An 8,887-nucleotide genomic window follows, 5' to 3' on the forward strand; every position below is an offset into this window, starting at 1 on the left:
TTAAAGAGCCAAATTTAGCAAACCACAGAGCGAGAAAATATTTTAATATTGCGAAGTCCACTCAAATTAATAGCAGAAGTGTGAATATGTTAATTACTATCTATAAATAGAAAAAATTGTCTTTTAGGTCAATACGAGATCTAAGGCACTAAATAATATGTGAAATCGTGTTAAAAAATCAAAAATTTGTGTAAATATATTTTTTTCTGCACAATAAAAACTGTACATAGAGCATCTCAGCCATCTTCAGCACGTGATTTACGCAATACACGGCAGATAATAGCAAACCTTTAACAAGTGATAAGAGATATTTATGAAAAAACAATAACAAATGACGATTTTGATAGGAAATTACTCTTAACTTTCTTCGTATAAAAATACCAAAGCTAAAAGTTTCGATTACGCAAAAACTACGCAAATAATTTGGCACAGGCTTTGACGTCTTCGATTACTATCGGGTTAAAGTTATAGATAAGAACACGAAGCGTTTAAAACGATTTGCTACTCATTATAAAATTATCATTCTACCAATCTAATTACACACACGTAAATTTGTATGTATCTATTTTATATAAATAAATACATAACTATGTGAATTCGAAAAAGACCTCGTCCTCAACTAATCTGCTGCACTCGTATTTCCATTAAAAATATTTATTCTAATGAAACGACAAATTAAAATAATAAACGCAAAGCTATGATTTCAGTAGAAAGCATTTGGGTTGACAACCTAAAAGTGTAAAATTTGAAAGCTAAACAATCAAAATTGATTATCGCTGACAATTGATTTTGTACAAGTTGAGTACCTCCCAAAAGCAACAGCTCTACGGTCGATGAGAGACAAAATTAAAGTACTGCGCCTACAATATAGTCAAGGGAAAAATAAATTTGATAAGAATTTCGGATATTAAAAGTGATGAAATATGAACACTCGTTCCCAAAGTTACGTGGCCGGTTAGACCATAATGCTATAATTTTCTTTATAAGATAATTAAAGATTCTACATTTAAATGTTGTAATGAAGCCACCAAAATTTTAATTTGCAATCAATGTTATCGACTATCGAACGGGACATATTCTGATTATCTTAAAAATAGCAATAGTTTTTTCACCATTCGACCATATTGCCATAATTTAGGGCAAGCCCAAGCTCATTAATACGTTTAAGGTTATAAGTCGATTCATTTAGAAGTTTAAATAGAGGTGCCAACTACAAAAAAGTAAAACTATAAAATTTAAAAAAAATATGAGCCAAATAATATACATACATATTAGTAAATCCGACTATGCATTACTGTGGCTATGGTATACATTAAATATGGTACTATTATAATAAACTATTTAAATCGGTGAAAGTGTTATTTATGAATAATGACGAAAAAATGATTGCTAGTTTAAGTATCCAAGGGATCAAAGGAAAAATTAATGAATTTGTATTTTTACTGTAAATTATAATTATTTAGTTTGTTTTGGTCTGTTAGCTATCAGGAAGAACAACATCGAGCGAATTGAGCAGTAACTCTTACAAAGAGCGAAATAACAATATTAAAGAAATGTAAAACTAGTAGAAAACTATTTCCAATAATCACATTATTCAACACTTGACAAACAACATTGATTATATGAGAAGATTTTATGGAAACCGATGTGAAAATTAGACGATGGGAGTGGCACCAAACACTTTTTGGTGAAATAATATACATATCTGTAGTATAATATACATACATATGTAGTATGTAGCATTCTTCTCATATTCATATATTACAGTGTGAAAATGGACTACAAACACGCCTACTTCGCATATAATACAATTTTAAACTCCATTTGATTCTTTCGCTATCCGGTACACAAATCAAGAAGTAATTAATATAACGGGATAAAATTTTGCACTAATAATTCCTTTACAGTATGCCACCTTATGACCAAAAATTGTTCAAATCCAAGTAAATATGTGGACTACAGTATCTATAGATAACTTTTGACCCAAAATATCGGTCAAAGTGTGAGATATACATTTGAAATTCAGACAGAATCCTTCCTGCAATTCTGTATATCAAAAATTGGTTGAATTGGGTCAATACTTCTCTGAGCCCCATATACCTAATATAAAGATTTTCGAACTTTCAGATGACTTTATGCTGGGGACATTTTTTTAGTATGTGGCATGATAATAGTTAATAGATTAAATCGGGTGACAGTACTCCAACTTCTACATACTATTTAAATGATTTCCGTTTTTTTAACATATCTTATGCCGAACTTGTCGTTTGGTGTAACTTATGTAATAGAGTTTATGTATATATAAAATTGCTTGGATTCCGATCCTCTAGTTGACGGTTTATACCTAAAGGTATTTCCCTAGCTTTGATAAAGTATAAAATGTTCGGTTGCACCCGAACTTAGCCCTTTTTTACTTGTTTTAATATAAAGTTATGCCAACAACTGAATGTATTTCCCTAGCTTTGATCCTGGAGTATAAAATTTTCAGTTTTACCAGAACTTAGCACTTCCTTACCTTTTTTTATTTATGAATCTTTTTACTTTTAACATAATTGAGATATATACTTTCCTATCTTTTAAGTAGAATCAAACGATACAAGTGATAATATCTTATCAAAGAAAATTTTCCATATACATACATAAGTACTGGGTTTGGAACGATGCACTTGTATGGCTGCTATATGCCATAGCAGTCCGATATTGGCGCATTCAGCAAATAAGCAACTTCTTGGTGAGAAAAATAATGTGAATGATGAATGAAAATTTCTGATCAAAATCTCAAAAATTGAGGAACGAATTCTCCTTCTTTTCAAAATTTTTATTACCATGTTCAAACTATAAACATATTTTGACAGTTCTATGACAGATTTCAATTAGTACCATTGTTTGCTATTATTCTGCTCTCAAATGTATTTAAAAACATTTATGGAAGGAAAATAGGTCTAAACTATATTGTAAATGGAATCAAAACTTTAACAGCTAATTGCATACAGAAAACATTACTGGACAATATAGCATTTTGGTTGGGGCTTAGTGTTAAAAAATTATTACGAACTTTATGCAGGCGAAAAACGCCTTCTAACTCTCAGGTTTATGTATGTATATACATATGTATGTTGAAAAAATCCACACCAAAGACTGCAAATAATTAGCAATAAAATATTTTAATTGAGCAGAAGGTCCTGGCAGCCAGTGCTCCTTTTTTTCGTGTAAATAAAATAATTGTATTATTTTTTTTCACATTTATANATAATTGTATTATTTTTTTTCACATTTATAAATAAAATAAATAAATATTTTAATTTTAAAACCTACTCAGACAAATAAGCGATACAGACGTATTAAAAAATGGTGGCAACAAATTAGGAACGGAAAATTTGGCAACTAACAGGGACCCGATGATGTCACATTGATTTTTAAGTAAGCAAGCGAACGACACTGTAAGGTTTCGGTTCAAAATTAACGCTGCGTGAAACTGGCGGCAGTGAACAGATATAGGAACAAATATATGTATATACATACATATACGAATGGCTGTTTATTTGCTGAGAACAAGAAAAAATATGCAAATATACATATATACATACATACATACGTTTGCTGCAATAAGCAAAATATGCCCTTATCGAAAGAATATATATTAATTAAAGTAAAAACATAGAACACAATACAGTAATTTGTTTAAAAATAATTAAATATATATGTACATATTTACGTGTAAATAAGCGTTTGCTTAACCAAATAAAGCTTACGCAGGTATTGCAAAATTTATTTTTCAGTATCGTATCAACAGACTTCAGATTACAAATTTCGAATGCGGCAAATATGTCACATTTATCAACGATTGATAAGAAGAAGACAATTGAAAAGTCGAAAAACAACACACTTGCACATAAATGTAGAGATGTATGTACATATTCGTAAGTATGTGTTTACATTTCGATTAGTATGATGTCTGGTGGTATATTTGCATGGTAATATTTTCATAAAAGCCAGTTCCAGTTCGAAATTTCGACGGTATTTTCAGTTATATTGTTCATAAATTTTATGTTTTTTTTCGTATTTTATTGCATTATAAACATTTTTTAGTGTTGCATTTTCAGATATGAGGTAGATATTTAAATCAAAACCTTTAAGAAGAAAATTATCTCTATCTAAACTATGACTTGTTTTTTTGGGAGAACCGAAAATATATATGTACATTCAATGGACATAAAACGGATGAATAGAGAAATACAATAAAAAAATATTAACTTCATTTTCCATAACTTCCAGTTTCCATACAAGAACTTGATTTTGATTGTCAGCTTGTATGACAGCTGCATACATAAATATTTGTATGTACAGTGTTGAACAAAACATATTGGACTGATGGCTATTAATGCTAAAAACATGTCGTATACTCCAAATTACAATTTTGGATATAAAAAACGTATTTAAATATAAAGGCATATTGTTTATACTCGTATTGTCATTTTATACAAAAGAAATTGCAAGTTTCAATATTGACTACGACAAATTGGACTAGTCGCAGTTTTTTGCAATAAGAGTCGAAAATGCCATTATTTTCCGACGACTCTGCATTCTCTATGCAATTTGAACAACGACATAAAAGAATCATGTACTGAACACAATGAGTGCGAAAGACTGCAAACGACATCTGCCAAATAATAAAATACCCACGTTCTCATGGACAGTTATTTTGACAGCTGCCGGACTACACGACTGCAGGCCGACAGTTGTCGCTCTCGCTTACTTCAATATATTTTGTCAACGACAGTAGAGAGATTAGGTAGAGTGGTGATGCAACTAATATGTAAAATGTAAAATTATTCAAAGCTCTAACAAACCTGACGTTACTTTACAAATAAAAGCATAAAATAGCTGAATTATATCATTTGTAATAACAATTGATAATTTAAAACAAATAAATTTATCTATTTACTTATTTACAAAATATTAAAATTTCAAGGTGCAAGGTATTAGTATGGCCACAACGAAATTGTGTACATGCAAAATGGACAGCTGTGTTGTCTTGTGTATATGCTGGCCATTGTTCTCACTAATGTTCATGTAGAAGGATTCATAACGCCATTTTCAGTTCACCGTCGTGCTGCTGCAGTCTGTCGCGCTCATTATGTTCAGCACATCAGTAAAATTTTAGTTTAAGGAAGTATCTTTACATAAAAAGTTGTGACGCGATTTATATTTTACTAATTACGAAGAAATTAATAGCAAAAAGTGACCATGGCTGGAAACAAACGTTTAATTCAATTAAAACAATTAATTATTAAATCCTACAAGAATGGATTATCAAAAAAATATTTCTAAAAAATTTTATATCAATAAATCAACAGCGAGTCTTGTTTCAAATAGGGACAGTAGATCTGAAAATTCACCATCATGGAGGACGGCCCAAAGCTATAACACGACAAGACGGTTCAAAGATAATTAAAGAATTAAAAAAGTTTCCAGATAAGTCGGTAGCAAGCGTATTTAAAGCCTTAAATTTAAAAGTTAACAGCCGTCCTGTACAACGCAGAGCATGTGCAGGGAGGCTAACAAGTAATAGGGCAGCTTAAAAGCCTTTTGTATCAAGAAATAATCGATTAACCCGATTACAATTTGCACGGGAGCACGGCAACTGGTCAGTGAAGCGATAGGAAACAATAGTTTTCTCTGATGAATCAAAATTTAATTTGAAATATTCAGACGGAATGAGAAGAATTCGCCAAACAAAAAATAAGAGGTTGGATCCCCGATACTGCCAAGGTATCTCAACCCTATTGAGATCTATGGGATATAATAAATAGAACGATAGACAGAGAAGGAGTGAATGGAGATAAAAAATTTGTTGTTATTACCAATATTATAGTTTATGCCATGTAGATGCAGTGAGCAATTAAAAATAAGGATTATGCTTTTAAATCTTATATAACAATCATTATTTCAACAAGTTTTGTCGCAATGAATATTGAATATGTTTAAATTCTATCGTATAAAATGTCATAATTTCTAAGGTTTTGTATGTTTTCATTAAATAAATAGTTATTCTTCTAAACTGAGTGATATGTTTATATTTAAAATGAAAATTGCGAGAATAGGAGATAATAATGCAACTCTTAAGTATGAGTCTTCTATGTTTTGTTCGACACTGTATGTATGCTGTGGTGATCCGATTACAGCAGTTCCAACGAAGGAACAGCTTCTTGGGGAAAAAAGAACGTGTGCAAATTTCTATTCGATATCTCAAATTTTGAGTTACTAATTTCTGTATTTAACGATAAATGGATATGGCTAAATGTACTATATTAGAAGTGTTGATATTCGACTAATCGACTAACCGGATTAATGCCTTACATTCGAATAATAGTATTCAGTTTGCACTATAAGGATAGTCGTAAGCCGTCGACTATTCGTTTAGCCGCTCATTTTCGACTATCTATGGAACCGTGATGGAAGAAGTGTATCGAGGTTGATGGTACCGTCACATAATGCATATTATTGCTGTAAACTGAAAATGTCTTCTCATTGAACTAGTAAAATGTTCATAAATCAGATGATAAAATACAAATCGCAAAAAAACACGAAAATAAAGTTTTATTATATATGCATATTACTTCAAGAGTATAAAAAGCGATATGTATTATTCAATATAAGCCGATATAAAGAATTTTTACAGATATAAAGAACAGTTACAATTTTTCCTTTATCGAATTTAACAGCACACATATTCCATATGTCTGTATATAAGCTGTTAACATGCTTACATAATTTGTTTGCGAATCAATACAAAAGTTTGTGGAGCAAGTATTTTGAAAGTAGATAAGAAATTATGTTAAAATTTTCATTAATTTTAATTGATAATAAATACTTTATTGTGTCCCGCCAATGTAAACCTTTTTTAAAACACAGGCATATATACATATGTATGTATATAGAAACATATATTTATCTTGTTTGCCAACATACTTTTGAGTACGAGTATTAGAAAAAAATGTGACGCACTTTATACAAAGTTTTATAAGCGTCCGCATAAGTACTTAAGTTTTGGTTCCATATCTTTAAGAACAAGTGAAAGGAAAAAACGTGGTAATGAAATTATACTCGCAATAAGTTTTAAGATTAGTAGAATCACACCTTTGACAAGAAGGCCAACTTTGCAATGGGGTTAAGTGGTACTTCAGTATTTGCAGATACAATACGGACACTTGTATTCAGTTATAATACAGAGTGACTTTCGTATCGTCATTGAAATTACTAACAACACATTTTATAAAGTATTCGGACAGATTATAAGTTGACTGGTTTTAACAGAATTTCCGGTAACTAAAAGAGTAATCGTTTTTAAACAAATGACACTAAAGACGGAAGGATTTGGAGTTCGGATATACTTGCGTCCAGGACTTCAGCATTCTTAATGTTTTCTGTCAAACGAAAAAGACCTCTCAAGAGAGTTTCTTATGCTCCGAATTCCTTCCATCAAAAGAAATATCTTATATTAAATAAATGAACACCAATTGTGGTTACGCAAGTGTAATATGTGAAACGGAAATTAGTTATATCACAGGTATGCAATTATTCTTAAATATATAATTTTGTAAATTCAAATTTGTATCAATGACAAATTAACACTCTACAGACATAAAGAAAAAAAAACTGTTAGATTTAACTTGAATTATTAAATAAAAGATTTTTTTGATTCTGTGAATTATATTCTTTATCACCTTTGTTGTCACAATAAAAGTAAACACTTTCTAAATGGATACATATACTCATGTATATATGCATAATATTAAATCTATATGCAAATTAAAATTTAACATTCATATACAACTTGTATGTATACTATAAAGGATTGTGGCTTCAGATAGCTGCTAATAACTTCTATAATCACAAAGATGACAAAGTTTATTTRTACATCATATATACACATAGGTACATGCGATGTGCAATATTTAGAAACAGTGCTGCCAATTAATGTCAGACTAAAATACCTTCTGATCAAATTTGATCCGGACTGACAAAATATACATATAATTAATTTTTACAGACTATATTTTAATATGGTACACATCTTTATTACTGCCATCAAAATAAGTTTCATAGCCAATACAAGAATACAAACGCTTGATCAAGTTTTCCCTAACTTGATATAAACCTCGGCTCCTACTCATTTTTGTAGCGCCACTCGCTATTGTTGAGCGATTTCGACCTCATCTTCATAAACCCATGATCTGTCACAAGGCGAGGCTGGCATTGACAAGCTTTATATCCGAAAAATTACAAAAAATGTGTTGAATCAATATATAACAGATAATGATATTCTCTATTGTTTCTCAAATACCAACACAATGATTTTCCAGCACTCTTTCTTAAACTGATGGATAACCCACAGAGGCAAGTTTTCGATGGCACCACGCATTTTTCCGAAAGTTGTATACCGTTCAATTACATGTGTTTGTGATCAAGTAGACTATCTAATATTTTTAGCAATTCCCAGCGCTGATTCCATTGGAACATAGAAATTTTAAAGCAAGTCCCTGTTATTTTATTTTTTTCATGATAAAAATTCTCCGACAAACATTAATTGTCATAAGGAGGGCAAATTTCACATGAACATAAAAAAGGTTGCACCAATCTAAGAAAACATATTTCATTGTGTCGTTTGGGCGTGAAATTTAAATGGACCAGGTATTTGGGTATAATTGATCAGATGGAATTAACAAAAAATGTAGTCCTGGTTCTAAGCCATGGTTGTTATTGTGACTTTTTAAACTCGGCGGTCAGAAAGTGAAATGTATAATATTACTAGAAAATATTGCAGGGTACTAACCCTGGTACGATTCCGATTACTTTGGCAAAGGGGTAAAAAAAACGAATTTCC

At 30.6% G+C, this 8,887-nt stretch overlaps 1 protein-coding gene across 1 annotated transcript in view; it reads right to left on the bottom strand.

Annotated features, from left to right (window-relative positions):
* Window positions 1-8,887, bottom strand: part of LOC108965954 (metal transporter CNNM4) — a 49,735-nt gene that overhangs the window by 32,247 nt on the left and 8,601 nt on the right. The window lies entirely within an intron of this gene.

The sequence above is a fragment of the Bactrocera latifrons genome, unplaced genomic scaffold, assembly GCF_001853355.1.
Source record: "Bactrocera latifrons isolate USDA-ARS-PBARC rearing strain unplaced genomic scaffold, ASM185335v1 scaffold_151, whole genome shotgun sequence".
NCBI lineage: Eukaryota > Metazoa > Arthropoda > Insecta > Diptera > Tephritidae > Bactrocera > Bactrocera latifrons.